This window comes from Eleutherodactylus coqui, chromosome 1 (genome assembly GCF_035609145.1).
Source record: "Eleutherodactylus coqui strain aEleCoq1 chromosome 1, aEleCoq1.hap1, whole genome shotgun sequence".
Classification (NCBI taxonomy): domain Eukaryota; kingdom Metazoa; phylum Chordata; class Amphibia; order Anura; family Eleutherodactylidae; genus Eleutherodactylus; species Eleutherodactylus coqui.
This window is the reverse complement of record NC_089837.1, coordinates 41,858,221-41,879,314: the sequence shown is the minus strand read 5'-3', so window position 1 is coordinate 41,879,314 and position 21,094 is coordinate 41,858,221. Positions and strand designations below refer to the sequence as shown.

The following is a 21,094-nucleotide window of genomic DNA, read 5'->3' as shown; positions in this document are numbered from 1 at the left end:
GTATTGTGTGTCTCATCTATATGGAGAACACATGCTTCATCTAGTCTGCCCTTATTCTTTCTCAATAATTGAGGTTCTTTATGTTACACATTATGATGTCCCTCATATGATTTAGTGTCTTTACTTTTCTCATAAAGGGCCGGCAGCACTAGAACCCTCCAGTTCCACCAGTTCTATCATATTCTCCTCCGAAACAGTCCTACTCTTGAATGACCCACCAAGAATGGAGAACAGCAAAGAGATTACCAAAGGAATATTGAACTTCACCTTAAAGATCATTTACATGTTGACCGGAGAGGTAAAAGTTCTCTGTATTTCTACGTCCTTTTGGCTCGAGTTACACAGCAACCTTGGATGTGAAACAGGTCAAAATGACCAAATGCTACATTACAGCTTTGTGACCTTGAAAATTAATTAAAGTGAAAAGGTTTCCAAGATTTATAACCCCAACAGAGAAAATGTCAAGATTGGCAACCAATATGGACAGTTCTGTATGGTGGTAGCCAATGACTTAATAGTAATGTTGTAGAAGCAATGAGAATGATAAGTTGGCTTATTGTAATGAGGAGGAAAGGGGCAGCCAGGAACTAGCAGGATCACATAGCCGGAGTTCGGCCTGGAGACTTGGACTTTTGCCATTAGTTTGATCTGTACAGAAACATAGAAGACTGACAGCAGGAGGAGAACACAAGGTCCATCCAGGCTGTCCTTACCTCATTTCGTTTTTTAAATTTATCCCTGCCTTCAGAACTAGAGATGAGCGAGCACCAAAATGATCGGGTGCTCGTTGCTCGAGTTGAACTTTTCGTAATGCTCGAGAGCTCGTTTCGAGTAACGAACCCCATTGAAGTCAATGAGGGACTCGAGCATTTTTGCATGGGACCGATGCTCCGCATAGGTGATGACTTGTGAAACACCAGAAAAGATTAGGAAGTCATGGAAACGCCACAGAAACTTATAGGGAGCGGCAGGGGCAGCATGCATGGCTGCATCTGAGGCACACAGGTCCCACTATTAAGCCAAAATGGGCGCAAGAGCGTGACGGTCACCCCCTAACAAGTTACTTCGGACAAACCCTCATTAGCAAGGCAAACGCGCTAGCACATGTTAGCTAAGCACCACACTACCTGCAACCAAGGACAATCACTGCCTGCGGGTGACACCGCTGCCTCTTCTCCTGGGTTACATGCTGGCATTGCTATCCAAGCCCCCACATGACCCTGCATCCACAGCGCACAAAACTTTCCCTGCGCAGCCTTCAGCTGCCCTCATGCCACATGCTCTCTTCATAGCCACACCACCCTCATGTTGCTTTATAAGTGCGTCTGCGATGAGGAGGAAATCGAGAGACACACTGCAGAGGGTTGTCAGGGCCAGGCAGCGACCCCCTTTGAAAGTGTGGGTGATAGCCCACAATACTGATGACAATTGAATATAAAGGGGACTCAGGTGCCAGCACTTCTACACATCTCCACAATGCAGCAATACTCTGTGTGGGAAGCACGTGGGCAGGCCCAGGGTCAGGTTCGGTCCCAGCCTCCACCTTGTGTGACCCAAGGTGCCGTGAGTTACATAGCAATGGGAAATCCATGTGTTCCCACACAATTCACTCTGTAGGTGTCAGCTAGCTCAACACCACAATGGGAAGTCTTTGAGTTCCTTGGGCTCGCTTATGCTGTGCGTGCACAAAGATGGTATTACACAAGAAGAAATCAGAGTGCCCAAACATGGCAGAGTTTTACCGTGCCAAGGGCCTCGGCCCAAATTTCTGCCCTAGGCAGTCAGTGTATATGTGCCAGACAGGTAAAACACCGCAATGAGAGGTCTTTGTGCACCCACAGTATAGGCGGACCCCAGTAATATTTCTGTATCAAAAGTATGGGTGGACCCCTGTAACATTTCAGTAGGAAGAGTATAGGCGAACCCCTCAAATCTTTAGTAGCAAGAGTATAGGCGGACCTCAGTAACCTCACGGAGGACAGTGGTTTGATCGGCTACGTACTCCCTCACCATCTTTTTACAGTGCTCCCTCTGACTCAGCCTTGACTGGGGAGTGGTGACACAGTCTTGCTGGGGAGCCATAAAGCTGGCAAAGGCCTTGGAGAGTGTTCCCCTGCCTGCGCTGGACATGCTGCCGGATTCCCGCGCCTCCCCTGCTAGTTGGCCCTCTGAACTGCATCTTCTGCCACTAGCGCTGTCAAATGGGAAGTTTAGCATCACTTTTTCCACCAGGGCCCTGTGGTATTGTATCACTGTAGTAATCCGTGTAATAGTAATACGAGTAATCTGTGTCATCGAGAATACGTGTAACGCGAGGGTCATGGGAAAGGCAGCCTAACATGAAGTCAGCCATGTGTGCCAGGGTCCCAGTATGCAACACATCGCTGTCCTCACTAGGAGGATGACTTTCAGCATCCTCCTCCTCCTCTTCAGCCCATACACGCTGAACTGATGAGAGGCAAGCAGCATGGATACCCTCTGCAATGTGCCCAGCAGTCTCTTCCCCCTCCCCCTCCTCCTCCTCCCCATCCCCCTCCACCTCCTCTTCCAAAACGCACTGAGATATAAACATGAGGGTGGTTTGGCTATCAAGCGACATACTGTCATCCCCCATCTCCTGTTCCAACCACAAAGCGTCGGCCTTTTATGCTTAGCAGTGAACTTCTCAGCAGGAAAAGCAGCGGGATGGTAACGCTAATGATGGCGCATTGCTGCTCAGAATTGGGGTAGATTCCTCAAAGTTTCCGAGGACCTGGCAGATGTCGTCCATCCATGCCCATTCTCAGTAAAGAATTGCGGAGGCTGACTAACACTCCGCCGCCCATGTTGCAGCTGGTATTCCACTATTGCTCTACGCTGCCCATACAGCCTGGCCAACCTGTGCAGCATAGAATTCCAGTGTGTGGGCACGCCGCACAGCAGTCAGTGCTCTGGCAGCTGAAACCATGCTGCCACCCTGAAGACCCTGCAGCTGAAACCGACGCTGCAGGGTCTTCAGGGTGGCAGCATCCGTACCTTGCCGAGCAGGTCAGACAAGTGGGGGTAGTTTTTCAGAAAACGCTGAACCACCAGATTGAAGGCGTGGGCCAGGCATGGCACGTGTGTGAGGCTGCCGAGCTGCAGAGCAGCCGCCACCAGGTTATGGCTGTTGTCACACACGACTATGCCTGGTTGGAGGCTCTGCGGCAAAAGTCAGAGGTCAGTCTGCTCTGTCAGACCCTGCAACAGCTCAGGGGCTGTGTGCCTCTTGTCACCTAAGCTAATAAGTTTCTGTCGATTCCTGCCCACCGCTGTGCTGCCGCGCCCCGTGTTACCGACTGCTGGCGACGTGCTCACCCTTCTTAATTGAGAGGTAGAGGTGGCGGAGGAGGAAGAGGTGGCATATAACGCCGCAGATGCCAGCACCAAGGTAGGACCCGCTATTCGGGATGTGGGTAGGACGTGAGCGGTCCCAGGCTCTGACTCGGCCCCAGCCTCCACCAAGTTAACCCAATGTGCTGTCAGGGAGACAAAGTGGCCCTGCCCGCCAGTAATTGTCCACGTGTCTGTGGTTAAGTGGGCCTTCCTAGTAACCGCATTGCTCAGGGCATGATTTATGTTGCAGGAGACCTGCTGGTGTAGGGCGAGGATGGCACACCGGGAAAAATAGTGGCCACTGGGGACCGAGTAGCGTGGGACCGCCACCGCCATCATGTTTTTAAAAACCTCCGTTTCCACAAGCCTGTATGCCAGCATCTCCAGGCTGATTAATTTGGCAATGTGCACGTTTAAAGCTTGTGCATGCAGGTGGGTGGCGGCATATTTCCGCTTTTGCTCCAACACTTGTGTTAGCGACAGGTGAAACCTGCACTGAGAGACATTGCTGGATTGAGTGGAGGACCGTGGAGGAGAGGGTGTGGGTGAAGGCCGGGAGACGCTCGTGCCTGTGTCCATGGAGGGGGATTGGATCTGTGTGGCAGGTTGTGGCACAGGGGAAGAGGGAGTGGTGTGACCCGGAGGCAGTAAACGGCCTTCATCCCACATTGTGGGGTGCTTGGCCATCATATGCCTGCGCATGCTGGTGGTGGTGAGGCTGGTAGTGGTGGCTCCCCGGCTGATCTTGGTGAGACACAGGTTGCACACCACTGTTTGTCGGTCATCCGTGCTCTCACTGAAAAACATTCTCACCTTTGAACACCTAGCCCTCTGCATGGAGGCTTGGCGCAGGGGGGTGCTTTGGGAAACAGTTGGGGGATTCTTCGCTCTGGCCCTGCCTCTACCCCTGGCGACTCCACTGCCTCTTCCAACCTGTCCTGCTGCTGCACTTGCCTCCCCCTCTGAAGCCCTGTCCTCAGTAGGCTTAGCAAACCAGGTGGGGTCAGTCACCTCATCGTCCAGCTACTCTTCCTCCGAATCCTCTCTGCGCTCCTCCCTCGGACTTACTGCCCTTACTACTACCTCACTGACAGAATTGTGTCTCATCATCCTCATCCACAAAAAGCTCGAGACAGTTGCCAGGAGGTTGGGCATCGGTCACGACAAACTCTTCAGGTGAGAGAGGAACCATTTTTTCCCACTCAGGGCAGGGACCCGAGAACAGTTCCTGGGAGTCTGCCTGCTCAGAATGTCATTTTCATCGAGTGAGGAGGCTGGGAGAAAGGAGCAGCAGATAGAGGATTCAGAGTTGCAGTCCCCAGGCCGGGAGTACTGGACTGAGAAGAAGACTGGTTGGTCGATACATGGCTGGACGCGTTTTCTGCCATCCACGACAGGACCTGCTCGCACTGCTCTGTTTGTAATAATTGTCTACCACGCGGACCTGCAAATTGTGATATGAAGCTGGGGAGCCCAGAAACTTTCCTCTCTCCTAATCCCTCAGCAGCTGTCTGTGATTCACCCCGCCCAGGAACTCGGCCTGTGCCCACACCCTCACTTGTACGACCACGTCCTCGACCCTTACCCCTACTCTTCATCAGGGCAGATTAAGGATAGAGCAGGGCCCAAATAAATTACCCCACTGGACAGCGCTGACAACTGTGGCTAATTTACTGCACACAGACTTGTAGATAGGGGAGGCTCTGTGACTTGAAAAAATTAACCCGCTGTCTTGCTCTGATACATAGGGTTAATTCACAGAGACATGTAGATAAGAGAGGCTGTATGTAGTGGGAGAAGACTCTAACGCCCATGGATAGTGCTGGTAACTGCGGCTATCTCAACCCCCATCAAGGAAAGGGTATTGTGAGACGCTCTGCACTGTGGCAGAGCTGAAATACTTTGCAGTGGCCTAGAAAATATTAGAGTACTGTTTCGCGGTGAGACCTCAGTGTTATGCACTGCAGACTGAGAACAGTTTGACTGTAATGCCCTGCACAGGCCTAGAAGCATTAAAAAAGAAAGGTGCACTACTGGTCCCAGCCAGCCACAACTATAATGCACATGGTGAGGAATAGCCCTAAGAAGGACCGTTGGGGTTCTTGTACAGAAGATCACGACTGTAAAACGTTCCCTATATAGGCAGCTCTGTCCCCAAACTCTGCCTAATGCACTGCAGACTGAGAACGCTATAGCTGAAATGGCCTGCACAGTCCTAGATGCTTAAAAAAAAAAAAAAAATTGGTGCACTACTGCTCCAAGCCAGCCACAACTATAATGCACATGATGAGGCGTAGCCGTAAGAAGGTCCGTTGGGGCTCTTGAAGACCGAATCCTATGCTAACACTATCCCTGTATAAGCATCAGCACTTTCCCTAACCTCTGCCAGCATGCGTCTGAGGCGAACCGCGGGCGGGACCAGTTTAAGTACTAGGCAGTCACCTGATCGGCCCAGCCATTCACTACTGTGGGGTGGGGGGGGGGGGGAAGGCTGGCACGTCACAGCAGGAAGTGGTAATGCCTTCCCTGCATGTTTATTGGCTAGAAAATGGCGCTAAACATGCGGGGAAGTAAATGCAATTGACTCGAGTACCGCGTGGTGTTCGTCTCAAGTAACAAGCATCTCAAGCACCCTAATACTTGAGCGAGCATCAAGCTCGGAAGAGTGTGCTCACTTATCTCTATTCAAAACCCCTATGATTGTTTGAATGAAGGGGCTGCAGCGCTCGGCTGAACATTGTGCCCCTTCGGCTGCCATCGCCTCTTCACGGCTTTGCTCGGGAGCTGCAATCACGCGCATAGATGTCTGGAATTCTATGTGTCTGTCATCAGCTCCCTAGTGGAGCCAATAGGCAAGATGACAGTCGAATGGTCACAATGCTTGCTGCAGCCTCTTGATTTCAACAATCAGTGGGGTCTCAGCATCCGGACCTCCAACTGATGAAAACTTTTTTTTAACATTACATTTTTTTTTGTTGAAATACGGTTTGCCATGTAGAAGTACAGAATTACAGATATCAAGAGAAAAGAAGAGGCATCCTTTACATATTCTTGTAACTTGTGTGGGAGATTAGCATGGTAGAGTGCGGGTCGGCCGTAGTCAAAAGGCGGAAACCAATGGATACAGTCTAAAAGCAGGCTTGACCTGCGTTTATTCTTAATACAGCAACAAAAAGTCCAACCTTAGCTTTCAGGCAAACAGACAATAGTCCAGTTATCAGGCCGTCCCGGTCGCACTTCGTAGGTGCAGCGCACCGCAGGGCTTCTATCTCCAAGCCGGTCCCATCTGCTGCCAGGATCCAGCAGCCATCCACTCTGGGCTAACAGCCCGGCAGCTCCACTGAGCTGTTTTGACCTGGCCTTCTCAGCCAGGCACCCTCCGTAAATACAAGTCCATATCAGCACCCCACCTAGGTGTTTGAGGTTAGGGGTGTCACCCTGTCAACCTCTAGCCTTTTCAGGCCACCAGCCTGCAGTACCTCACTCTGCTGCGCTGGTTCTCCCTCTGTCTCTCCTTGGCAAATAAAATGATCTTGTATTTGTCTTAATATTTCTTTTACACAAGATTAATCTTGTGGATGGGGAGAGAGAGATCATGGGAATAATTTATGGGGGTGGGAACGAGGGGTGGTGTTGGGGAAGGATAGGGGAGAAAGAAAGAAGAAAAAGAAAAAAAAGGAACCTCAATTTCCTATTTTGTTGTTTTACTTGTAACAGTTCTGGTTATTCTGCTCGGGTTTAGCTTGATATTTTGAATTTTCCCATATTCAATTTGTTTAGTAATTTGAACCCCTAGTAATTTTAGGTCTATTGTGAAAATAGGGCATCTCAACCTTTCCATTAGCTAGTTGGTTATTTTCATTGCAAAAATTTTTATGTATGATCTATGCAGCAAAATTCAGGGGTTTCTTGATACGCACTTCCTCCTCCGCCATTTCTTTGTTAAAGATCTTGTAGTGAAAGTTTAGACTAAGTTTTTAAGGAGGAGGGCTGAGTAGATAGTTATATAGGTAATTCGGGAGATAGATCTCTTTTTTTGTGTGAATTCTTCAAGAATAACTTTATTTTGTAGGTGTCTGAAAAATGTGCTTCTATGAAGGTTAAATCCTTCACAAAGCCCATGGAACGTTTTCATTTTGTCGTTCTCCATAAGATCAGAGATGTTCGTCACTCCACGCTCCCTCCATCTGTCCACCATAGGGCAGTCCAAGAAAACTCAAGGACATCTATTGGTACTGGAACCTATTTCTCAGGGAAATATGAATTCGAATTCTGTAGTAGGTGCACCCATGCTTGTACTAAGGCTTTAATAGTTGGGCTGTCTGGCATTTGGAAGGAGGAGGCCAAGGGTACTGCTAATATTAGATTTCTCATGCTTTTATCTCTTAGTGAGTGTTGTTCTAACGATGACCAACTTATCCCATCAGTTAGTAACAACCCCGGTCTCATTAGGTTTGATTGTCTGGAGGCCTGTAGCTTTGGAATTCCCTGGCCCCCTCTCTCCCTTGAGCCATACATAATGGATGCTGCTACTGCTACTCTCAGCCTTTTGTTCCTCCATATGAAGGACATCATTTGTTTTTGCAAATCTTTTATAGTTTTCTGAGAGCACGGGAGTGGGAGGGAGCGGAAGCTATACAGTATTTTTGGAAGATCATCATTCCAACCAGAAAGGCTTTGTCCTGGAAAAGAATTCTAGGTGTTTTTGGATTGTTTCGTATAGACTGCTGAAATATTGGGTTGGAATTTCCTCTAGTGGGAATTTCAATCCTGTACTGAGGTATTGGACCACTGGCTCTTCCCACAAGTAAGAGAAGTCTATGGTCTATGAAGCTACAAGATTTTGTTGCATTTATTTTATAGCAGGATATATTGCTAAAGCTTTTTATTGTTTGAAAAATTTCTTGGAGCGAACCAACGTCATCCGCAAAAAGTCCAATTTTACGTTCTTTGAATGACATTGGGATACCTCTTATGTTGGTATTTCCCCTCATTGCTTATGCGTAGGGCTCCATTGTGAGGATAAAGAACAGTAGGGAAAGGGGGCACCCTTGCTGGTTCCGTTTGTTATCTTGAAAGTGTTTGATAGGACACCATTGATGAGGACTCTTGCTGAGGATGCTGAGTATACAGCTTTGCTTTTATGATGGCCCCTTTGAACCAAATTTGTGTAGGACAGAGAATGCGTATTACCAATGGATCCTGTTGAATACCTTCTCTGCATCCAATGTATCAGAGAAGGCATTCGCAGTCTGCCCATTTTGTGCACTAAATACAGGATTCTTCTGGTGGCATCTGAAGTCTGTCTTCCTTTTACAAATCCTGCTAGGTCGCTATGTACTAGGGATTGTAACATTTTTAATAGGCGTTGGACTATAATCTTTTACATATTATTTCAGATCACAATTTAAAAGTGAGATGGGCCTGAAATTTGCTGGTGAGGTTGTACTTTTTCCCTGCTTGGAAATTGCCACAATAGTGGCCAGGAGCATTTCTGTTGGGAAAACACCCTCTTTCATGGCAACGTTAAAGGTTTTAGTCAGTTTTTCCGTGAAAGCCCTTTTACACATAACTATTATATCTCTCAAAATGTGTTCAAACGGTTGAAAGTGAGTGCCAATCATTACATGTAAACGCGGGCAGTCGTGTGATATTCGTTCACTTGTCGTTATCCACAGGTTCCCCAGTCGTCCAGTCGTCTCCACGACAGCACCAATTGAGATTGCCTCCTCCTGGTAGGACAGGAACATACTGAGAGGTTAAAAGCTCCCCCCCCCCCCCCCTTCCCCACTTCCCTCAGTGTCTTCCTGTCCTGCCAGGAGGCAGGATCTCTGAGAGGAGCTGGTGGAGAAGCCAGCCAGGATTACTTACAGGCGGATCAGAGGGCAGTGGGTCAGCCTGTCCTCCCTTCCAAGCCAGACGACTCCTGGGACGCCACATGGGGTGGTAACCCCCAGGCCAGGTTCCTCCCGCGGCGGCCCATGGGGGGTACAAAGCGGGAGCCTCAGTCCCTCTCCTCCTCCCTGCAGAGTTACAGCGCGGCGCTGCAGGAAGCCCTTTGGCGGGGGGCGGGGCGCCGCGTCACGGCGCGATGACGTCATCGCGTCTGCATTAGGAGCGGAGGGGGCCGGGCTTAGCGCAGGAGCGCGAAAATTTTAAAAATATAGGTACCTGAGAGAAGCCAGAACAGACCAGCACTACAGGTCGCAGGGTGTCTGCAGCACTGGTACAGAAATGAGTGCTCCAGCCCCAGAGACAGCTGAAACCTCAGCCTCAGCGGCCGTAAGTAGCCAGTGCGGCAAAAAATACAATGCAAATATCCAGTATGTTGTGTATGGAAAAATTGCATATTTACCCGCAAAAAATGCTTTGTCAGGGGGATAAAAAAGACATTCCCCCCCAGAACAAAACTCAGAAAATGCGTGGATTGCGGGACGAGACTGCCAGCTACGTACCAGAGGCCTCTATGCAAGGCATGTGTAGCTAGGCTAGTCAGAGAGGAATCGGGGGGATTCATGGAGGACGTTAGGAAGCTGGTGAAGGAGGAGGTTAGATCAGCCCTAACGTCACAGCTGGCACCGCCAGCGAAACACCAGAAAAAGCCGTATGTTCCCGACGAGCCTTCCGACTCCGAGAGTTCTATCGGGTCGGAGCAAGAGGAACAGGCGGCCGAGGAGTCCTCAGATGATGAGGGTCACAAAAGATACTTATTCCATCAAGACAACTTAATGGAATTGATTGTCAGTCAGGGCTACATTAAAAATGGAAGAGCCCAGAGAGCCACGTACCTTACAAGATGAGATATTCGGGGGACTAGGGGAGAGGCGCAAGCATACCTTCCCTGTCCACAAGAATATCACCAAAATAATCCAGAAAGAGTGGAGGAAACCAGACGCAGGCTCCTTCTCCGCTAGAGGGGTAAAAAGAAGGTACTCATTCGAGGAGGAAGTTTGCGCAAGCTGGGAGGAAGTACCTAAGGTAGACGTCCCGGTGGCCAAAGTAGCCAGGATTACGACCCTGCCCTTTGAGGACGCCGCACAGTTAAAAGATCCCATGGATCGCAAAGCGGAGGGCCTTCTAAAGAAATCATGGGAGGCAGCGGCAAACATACTTAGGCCAGGGATCGCAGCCACTTGTGTGGCGCGGACTCTGGGGGTATGGCTAGAACAGCTGGAGCTACACTTAACCAATAAGACGCCAAGGGAACAGATTCTAAATTCCCTCCCGATCCTGCGTATGGCAACAAATTTCCTAGCGGACGCCGCGGTTGAAACTGTCAAACTCTCGGCGAAGGCTACAGCCCGCTCTAACTCAGCCAGAGGAGTGTTATGGCTGAAATCATGGTCGGGCGACCTAGCCTCAAAAAATAAGCTATGTGCCCTCCCGTTCTACGGCCAGTTTTTGTTCGGACCGGACTTAGACAAGATTCTAGAGAAGGGGGCCGACAAAAAGAAGGGATTCCTGGAAGAAAAGCCACAGAGAGGGAAGACCTTCTTCCGGGCCCCAGTGCAACAGCCCAAGGCCTACCGAGGCAAGGGCAAGACAGGCCGCTGGAGTTACCCCAAGGGGGGCAGAGGAAGGAACATCCTCTTTAACCCCCACCAGCGGGAGCCAAAGCAGAGACCCTGACGCCATCCCCGTAGGGGCAAGGCTGGGGAGCTTTGTGGATCAATGGGCCGCGATTTGCAAAGGCCCATGGATCCCAAAGATCTTACAGCAGGGATACCAGATAGAGCTGGTGTCCCTCCCCAGAAGAAAATTCGTTGTCACGGGAGGCTCCAAACAACAACAACTAACCTGCAACAACTAAAACGCAATATCCTCCGTACCGCAAAACGAGGAAACCCAGGGCCATTATTCCAGGCTCTTCCTAGTAAGAAAACCCTGCGGGAAACAGAGGATGATAGTAAACCTGAAGCCTCTGAACACCTGCATCAGATACAGAAAATTCAAGATGGAGTCCATCGCCTCAACAATAAAGTTGATTCCCAAAGGAGCCTACATGGCATCCATCGATTTAAAGGATGCTTATTTCCACGTACCGATCCACGAGGGGTCCCGGAAATACCTAAGGTTCGCAGTGGATATGGGCAAAGGAATAGAGCACCATCAATTCAGATGCCTGCCCTTCGGGATCTCCTCAGCACCCAGAATCTTCACCAAAATTATGGCAGAGGTAGCCGCCTACCTGAGGAAGAAGTCGGTCCTAATAGTACCCTACCTGGACGATATTTTAATAATAGCAGAGTCCACAGAACTCCTAACGAAACACCTGAGGATAGTGCTAGAACTTCTCCAAACCTTAGGATGGATCATAAACTGGGAAAAATCCAGCCTAGATCCCGACAAACAGAAAACGTTTCTGGGAATAACGCTCAACTCAGAATCGCAGTACTCCTGCCTACCCGAGGAAAAAATACAAAAAATCCGACGGTTAGTCAAGACCTTCCTACGGAAACGATTATGCACAATTCGGGAAGCCATGTCTCTCCTGGAAAGCTTGACGTCATGCATTCCAGGAGTGGCTTGGGCCCAGGCTCACACCAGAGCCCTGCAAGCCTCAGTCCTATCCACGTGGAACAAAAGGCAGTCCTCTCTAGGGACAGGAATGTACATCCCAAGCGCGGTGATTATCGGGTAGGTATAATCTATTTTTTTTTTTAGCAGGTGATAAAACATAGTTCGGCCGCTCAAAAGATGTTACAGTTGAATGGAATTCATCCAGTCTTTTCAAGGGCTGCACAATGAGTACATTCTGTATGCAAGGCATAAAAATGCCAGGAAAACGCAATGGAATCTGGCATCTGGATAATCCCTAGCATAAACACAAGCCCACCTAAGCAAACAGCAGCTACTGAGTTTACTTTAGCTAATGAGGGTTAGAATAACTGTCTGGGCCTGGTACTTTTTTTTTTTTAGACACTTGAATAATTCTTTGCAAATAATTGGTAAATTTAGGGAGTCTAGTTGGTTTTGTGTTAGCGTAGGTAAGTGGATCAAGGATATTTTTTTCTTTGGATGGTTGTTGGGTTTCGTGGTCTTTAGGATTGTATAATTTTGAGTTGAATGCTCTGAAGGCCTCAGTTATGTCCACAGGGTTACTCATTTTGTGATTTTAGTTTATCTATCACATGAGAGATTTTTGCTTTGATTTTGTTTGTTTTTTTTATCCCTATTCACCATCAGCTTACTGAACGTATTATTTACTATGTAGTCAGTCATGTTAATATTTATCATAGTCTTTTTCATGGCTATCTATTAAGAATCCCCTCAATTTGGGAGCATAAAAAGTGAACTAGAAACCTATCAATTCTGGAGAAGGAGCGATGTCTTGCCCAGTAAAAGGAGAATTCTTTGGAGCTACTGTAGCATTAATTCATCTGTAGGTGTTATATAGTGCTTACCTCCCCATCCAAGAAGTCAGGGTGTGTGGTGATTTTCTCTGTGGGTTGTTGGTGGCCATGTACTTGTCTGCGATTATGTTGAAGTCCCCACATAACACTAGGTTGCCTTTCTGGATCTTCTTTATTTTATTTGCCATCTTGTTCAGGAACTGAATTTGTCCTGAGTTTAATATATTTTGGCCTTCTTCTGGCTTGAGATTTATATATGGGGTTCCTTCCTTAACTATTATAGGTTTTCTGGGAATCCCTATTTGTATGGGATGTTATTTTTTTCCTTAATGCCGAAGTAATGTGGGTACATTTTTTACTGGCAAGCATTGCAGCTTAGGAGGGAGAGGCTCGCGAATAGTTGGATTCATTTGATGTGGTAGATTCTTACGTTTCCTTGCTGCTTGCATCATATTCTCCTATAATGTCTCTAAGCATGTTTTCGGAGACCAAGTTGGGACATGAAACCTATGCATTCAATCGATGATTAATTCTCCCAGGTTGGATTCAGACTGCAGCTTTTTGACTACATTTTTCAGATACCCTGGTAGCTCTGCTGATGAGACTATCTCTGCTGCTCCTCTTATTTTTATGTTGTTACGTCTATTCCTGTCTTTTAGGTCTGCTGGTTTTGCTTTAACGTTTTCAAGTTCGTCAACTATGTTATAATGTGTGTTAACCAATTTTACCAAATTCTACTGTCTGCCTTCACTTTTTGCGTTGCGTCTGCTCTGGACTTGTTATAAAGGATCTGGGGCTAATGTTGCAAGATGGTGGCTTCCCTTCCTCTGGCCATATGCTGGGGGAAATGGTTGTCTCCTCAACCTGCTTTCCTCCTTCTCTCTCCTCTCCTTGTGTGCTTGGGGAGCAGGGGATTGGGGCAAGCCCGCTTACCATATTTGTCAAGCAAGGAATCATGCCACATTGCCGCTCCTAGCATCTCATCCTTCCGCGTAGAAAGTCCTGTGGCCTGTTTGTCCTCCTCCTGCTCTTTCATGGCAAAGAAGTCCATCAGCCTTTACCGCCCCGGCCTTCACCTGCCACTTCCTTGTCATGACCTCTTCTGGTACGGCACTGTGGGGTCTTTGGTGTGCTGTGGATCTGTCGGTTTTTATGTCACTGTGAGGTGTTGGGCAAGGAGCTAACTTACAGGTGTCTGCCAGCTCCATCCAGTTCACTCCTTCCCTGTTCTCCCACATCAGTGACCTTTGCTGAGCCTCTGCAGGGCACGTTCTTGGCTCAATGAGCTCCGGTCCATTGTTGCGATCAACTGTGCATTTATACCCGAAAATTTAGCTTGCGTCATCGCTGATTGCACTAGGCCGGAAGCCTTTGCAGCGTTCACTTGGGCTGACAAGCCCCTCTTTCTGAGCCTCTCCATGTGGGGAGGACTGTGGAGGCTTTTAGAAAGCTATAGAGTACTGCAGAAGGTCCGATGGTGCTGGATTGTGGTGTAACCAGATCGAGGCTCTCCATCAGCATGTCCTCTCACGATGCCAGATAGACTAGCCAACTGATTAAAACATTTGACATGTTGCTATATGCAGTGGAATCACAATCTCCCACTTTTTATTGATAGAAGAATACCAGGTTCAGTTCTCTACATGTCTCTCTCCATTCACAGGATTACGTAATAGTGAAGAAGACATCGGGTGACTGTACAACTCTCAACAGCCATCTCCATGAGTCAGGAGGATGGAGCAGGAGCCCCATCACAGAGGCTCCTCCTCACTTACCGATACATGAGCAGAAGATCCTAGAACTCACCAACAAGATCACTGAGCTGCTGACTGGAGAGGTGACACTGCTGGGAATGCTGGGTAATTATACAGTAACAGCACTAGAGGAGTCTGGGTAATGACGGTATCATTGTGTGTGTCAGGTTCCTATAAGGTGTCAGGATGTCGCTGTGTATTTCTCCATGGAGGAGTGGGAGTATTTAGAAGGACACACGGATCTGTACAGGGAGGTCATGATGGAGAACCACCAGCCTCCGATATCACAAGGTAAGAAGAGTCATGCAAAATATATTATGTTATAATATACACACACCTACTCTGTATTTTTTAGATTATTAGATGCACTTTAATCAGAAAAAATTGGTTTAAAGGTTTAGGCATCTAATAGTCTGAAGTTAGTGGCATTCACATCATGTTTTAGCCATCTGTCATACATATACGTGATAATAAAAGAAAGTATTCAAACACATTGCTTGACATTCCCGTAGGCCAGAGTTGGTCAAATATCATTGAACATCAGGGCATACTTTGGCTGGGATTTTGCCTTCCTTACGTTTGTACAGTTTAATTTTTGTGGGACAGAAAAGCATAACATAAAGTGTTTTTATGTCCCACGAACAAGTGTATGCTTAACATACACATTTTTGTTTTACATAGTCTATAGGAAACATATGCAAATGTAAAGCATTTCTCAAATGCCAAAGAACTAAGACTACAAAACTTTAAAAGAAAGACTTTATAGTGAAAAATAGTTGTAATAGTTGTAATTTTGCTGCAAAACTCAGCATGCCGTTAAACTCAGACGTACAAATGATTTGATGAACGATCTTGCTACATGAGGCTCTAAAAATGGTTCTATCCATGGCCTATAAAAGGATTCTCAGAGGCTACTTATATGTAGTGGAACTCATTTTCTGCTTGTTTAGCGCTTGTTGACCACTAGACAAGCCTTTATGATGCAAGCAAAGAGATTTTTCCCAGCTAGCAGTGCTTGAGAGGGGCGCATTATTGGAATTCGAAAAGCTTGATGATTGTATTAACAAATTGCCCGCCAGCTAGGCCGTTCTGTTCAGACTGTTAGGAGGTGTTAGGTCCAGTAGAAACATGAGGCCATCAACAGACCACCAATCGAGAAAATCATCTGATCATTCAACGAGCACAAGCATCTCCAATTGTTTCGTTGTTCACTAGCCAGAGACAGGTGTCGCCATATTTATAGGCCCCTGTGTCGGTCTGAACCATTTCCAGGAGCTTAGCTGAAGGACATTATGTGTACTGCTTTTTACAGCCACCCTCCCACCATTGCTTCCCTTTCGAGTAGTGCCATAAACAATGAAACTGGACTGTTATGGAGTGGAAACGGGTTGTCTTCAACTATGAAGTAAGGCTTAGTTTGCACACTCACAACAGCTGTCTTTGTGTCTGGAGACCTCGGGGTGAGTGCCTCTATCCTGCCTTTGCTGTGGAGAGGCACACTGTCCTCACTGTTGATGTGATGGTCTAGGGTGCCATCACATACGACAGTCAGTCAACCCTAGTATTAGTACAAGGGACAATGACAGCTCAGCGATATGTTCAGGACATCCTGCAGCCATATGTGTTCCTCTCATGGCGGCTTCCAAGAGGTATTTTCCAGCAAGATATTGCTTGGCTGCACACACATATGTGTCACAGGAATGCCTGGTCTGAGTTTGCCCGGTCACCATGTTTATTCCTAATAGAACATGTATGGGACCATCTGAGACACCAACTTCCAGAGCCTATGAGTTTGCATGAGCTACATTCTCAGTTACAGAAAATATGGAGCAATATGGCACAGAATACCATATGGAACATATACGTTCCGCCTGTATTACATCTTGCATCCAAGCTAGAAGTGGCCCAACAGGGTACTAGAGCCTGCAGTAAATTATCTCTCGGCTCTGATATTGTAATGACTTAATCATATCAACATTGCAATCACACATATAACGTTTCTTACAATTCTGATATATATAAATAAATAGGAAACCTAAAGAGGGAGCTTATATTACTTCCTGCCGGAACAACTTCTGGCTTTCACTCCAAAAAAACCCAACTCAAATTACCGTTGCCGGCAGTAAAGAAAAAACACCACACACGGAGGTCTGGTATAGTTCCTCACACGAGGAGTAACTGTGTGCTTTATTGCAGGTTACGTGCTGTTTTATACCCCTTGCTGTGTCACTAGGAATGTGTAATTGGATCAAATCCACCACATATAAATATATATGTAATGTCCGCAGTTTCACCTGAGGCAGGGTTAATCATATAGGCAGTTAAAGGGGTTGTCTCGTGAAATCAAGTGGGGTTCAGCACTTCTGTATGGCCATATTAATGCACTTTGTAATATACATCGTGCATTAATTATGAGCCATACAGAAGTTATTCACTTACCTGCTCCGTTGCTAGCGTCCCCGTCGCCATGGATCCGTCTAAATTCGCTGTCTTCTGGCGTTTTTAGACGCGCTTGCGCAGTCCGGTCTTCTCCCTGGTGAATGGGGCCGCTCGTGCCGGAGAGCTGGTCCTCGTAGCTCCGCCCCGTCACGTGTGCCGATTCCAGCCAAGCAGGAGGCTGGAATCGGCAATGGACCGCACAGAGCCCACAGTGCACCATGGGAGAAGACCCGCGGTGCATCGTGGGTTAAGATCCCGGCGGCCATCTTGGTAAAGGAAGAAAGAAGTCGTCGCAGCGCGGGGATTCGGGTAAGTAATAAACTTTTTTTTTTTTAAACCCATCCCTTGGGTTTGTCTCGCGCCGAACGGGGGGCCTATTGAATAAAAAAAAAAACCGTTTCGGCGTGAGACAACCCCTTTAAGTTAGTCATTATCCAGATAAGGCACTTTCAGTTTCCAGTCTTTATGCAAAAAGTCATTTAGTCATTCATCCTGTTCTGTTAGCTTCAGGTTACATTTCTCTGCCTTGCAAAACTCTGACGTAATATCTACTCAAGCATTACTAAGGTCCATATTAAGTTTTTGCATTATAGTATTGCATAGAATTAGCACACGTTTAAAAAGGAAAGACATATAGCAAAATATATATATATATATATATATATATATATATATATATCTTTTACCTACATACACATACATTTTCCTCTCAAAGTTGCATCAAAAACTAATAGTGTGTTTCCTGCCTATCGGGAATATTATAAGTTTGTTTTCTTTAATAATTTATTTTCAAATCACAAAACACATTTTTTTTATCTTAACAGATATTCCCAGTGCGAACTCTGAAGATAACTTCATGTTATCGCCCAATTATAAAGTAGAAGATGAAGATCTAGTGCAGCACTCTACAAGAGAAAACCTCATTACCCTTCACTTACAGCCAGTACATCACAGTAGAGATGAGAAGCCATACTCCTGTTCAGAAAGGGGGATATATCTTACAGAGCAATTTAATTGTATTCTACATGAGAGAAGTCACCCAGGGCAGAAGCAGTGTCCATGCTCAGAATGCAAAAATTCCTTTATAACTGCAGCCAAAGTCATAGATCATCTAATAATTCATTCAGAAGAAAGAACAATTCATTCACATCAGAGAACTCACACAAGAGAGAGGCCATTTTCATGCTCAGAATGTGGGAAATGTTTTATCCTAAAAGCAGCTCTTTCTAAACATCAGAGAGTTCATACCGGAGAAAAATTTCCACGTTCAGCATGTGGGATACGGTGTAATCAGAAATCAGAGCTTGTTAAACATCAGAGAATTTACACTGGAGAAAAAACATATTTATGTTCAAAATGTGGGAAAACTTTTACAAAGAAATCAAGTCTTGTTTCACATCAGAGAATTCACACAGGAGAGAAACCATTTTCATGTTCAGGATGTGGGAAATGTTTTATTGCTAAATCAAGCCTTGTTAGACATCAGAGAATTCATACAGGAGAAAAGCCATTTTCATGTTCAGAATGTGAGAAATGTTTTACAGAAAAATCAAGTCTTGTTATACATCAGAAAATTCACACAGGAGAGAAGGCTTATTCATGTTCAGAATGTGGAAAATGTTTTGTTGATAAATCAAGCCTTGTTAAACATCAGAGAATTCACACAGGAGTAAAACCATATTTATGTTCAGAATGTGGGAAATGTTTTACAGAAAAAGCAAGTCTTGTTTTACATCAGAAAATTCACACAGGAGAGAAGCCGTATTCATGTTCAGAATGTGGAAAATGTTTTGTTGATAAATCAAGCCTTGTTAAACATCAGAGAATTCACACAGGAGTAAAACCATATTTATGTTCAGAATGTGGGAAATGTTTTAGAACAAAATCAAGTCTTGTTTTACATCAGAAAATGCACACAGGAGAGAAGCCATTTTCATGTTCAGATTGCGGAAAGTGTTTTGTTCTGAAAGCAAGACTTTTTTCACATCAGAGAATTCACGCAGGAGAGAAGCCATTTTCATGTTCAGATTGCGGAAAGTGTTTTACAGAAAAATCTAATCTCGTTTCACATCAGAAAATTCACACAGGAGAGAAGCCATATTCCTGTTCAGCCTGTGGGAAATGTTTTGTCCTGAAATCAACTCTTGTTAGACATCAGATAACTCACATAGGAGTGAAGCCGTTTCCTTGTTTAGAATGTGGGAAATGTTACAAAATAAAATCAGAACTTGTTAAACATCTGAGAATTCATACAGGAGAGACGCTATTTTCATGTTCAGAATGTGAGAAATGTTTTATTGATAAATCAAGCCTTGTTAGACATCAGAGACGTCACACATCAGAGAAGCTATTTTCTTGTTTAGAATGTGGGAAATCTTTTATAATAAAATCAGAGCTTGTTTCACATCAGAGAATTCACACGGGAGATAAGCCATTTTCATGTTTAGGCTGTGGGAAATGTTTTACAAAAAAATCTAATCTTGTTTCACATCAGAGAATACACACAGGCGAAAAGCCTTTTCCTTGTTTAGAATATGGGAAGTGATTTACAGAAAAATCAAGTCTTGTGTTACATCAGAGAATTCATACAGGAGAGAAGCCTTATTCATGTTCGGTATGTGGGAAATGTTTTATTTGTAAATCAAGCCTTGTTAAACATCAGAGAATTCACACAGGAGAAAAACCATATTTATGTGCAGAATGTGACAAATGTTTCAGAAAGAAATCAAATCTTGTTTCACATCAAAGAATTCACACAGGAGAGTGCGGGTTATCTGAACGATTACATGAGACTCCATCTAGTCTTGCTTTACACACAGCCTTGACCGTTGTATTGCGGGCTGGAAGTTAAAGAGTCTGTGATAGACACCAGAGGCATAAACCAACAGTTGAAGTTAACACAAATCACTTTTTTGCCATTCCCTCACGGTGTGTGGGGACCACAAAAGGTCTCCCATAGACAATCACCTATGGTGATTTGCGATAAAGTTGGATCAAACATTAGAAAGATATTAAAAGGCCAAACTTATAACCGGTCTTAGTGACTCATTTTCTCTTAATTATGTGTCTATCCGACTTTTTTTGGCATGAGGAGGTACTCATGATCTTTTGGTCACGTTACACTTCATGCATTATTGTTACACTTTTCATGTCAGTGATTGTGCCCTAAATGTATTGGTTTTAGGAATAAACAAGAAATAAGGATTAGTTGTTTTAAATAAAGTCTTCTCTGTGAAAGGGGTCACGTGATAACGTGAAGCGTCAGGACGTCTAGTAAAACGAATGTGTCTCCGATTGGTTTATAGGGACAGTGTTTCCCTGGTGTCTGTTTTGTTTATTGTTTACCACTGTTTTGTGTGCTCTTGCGTTCTGTTTGTTTTCGGATCCAGGGCATCCTGATTGGACATGACACATATAGTAGCGCAGTTTGTAGGGCTTAAAAAAAAGACATACTTCCAGTTTAGCCTATATCCTGCAATGTTGATCCCGAGGATATGTGCACATTGATTAAAACAGTATGAAACTGTATGCAGAAAAAATCATGGATATGTGATTCTCTTTTCTTGCTCAAACACCCCGTACTGCCTCTTTGCCAAAAAGACATCCCACAGGCATTATTAGGCCTCATAGACATTAGCATATTTTGGTCAGTATTTTCATCAGTATATCTGTGTTGCACTTCCAGACCAAAATAAGCAAATGTGAATGAATGAGGCCTTACTGTCCAACTAGTCTCTTATTTGGGAGATTTTATTTCTTGCTCATCATGGAGTCATACACCGCCACTGAGTGAGTAAAGCAGTGTAATGGCCCAGAACACTTACTCCTGACCCCTCCATAAATGTCATACATGTCATGTCTTTTGTGTGGATGCACTATGCAAAATGGCTTGTCTCTTGTTATGTGATGTGCACAACTGCAGCAAGTGAGAGATTAATGTCTGCATAAGGGCTATTGCCCACGGGCCAGATTTCCGCCACATTTCATTTTGCGGAAATCCGCAGCGTTATGACGCAACTATTAGGCTCTATTAAACCTAATAGCTTTAATGTTCACACTACGAAATTCCAGCGCAGAATTCTGCAGCATAAAATAAACAGCGGCATGCTCTATTTGCCGCGGGAATACGTGCAACCGGCTTCCATTGTCAATAGAAGCCGGCCATCGCGCTATACTTCCGCTGTAGCACAGCGG

General features: G+C 45.8%; 1 pseudogene; it reads left to right on the top strand.

Annotated features, from left to right (window-relative positions):
- Positions 1–20,396, top strand: part of LOC136607759 (zinc finger protein 420-like) — a 31,209-nt pseudogene extending 10,813 nt beyond the window's left edge.
- Positions 20,397–21,094: the final 698 nt, after the last annotated feature.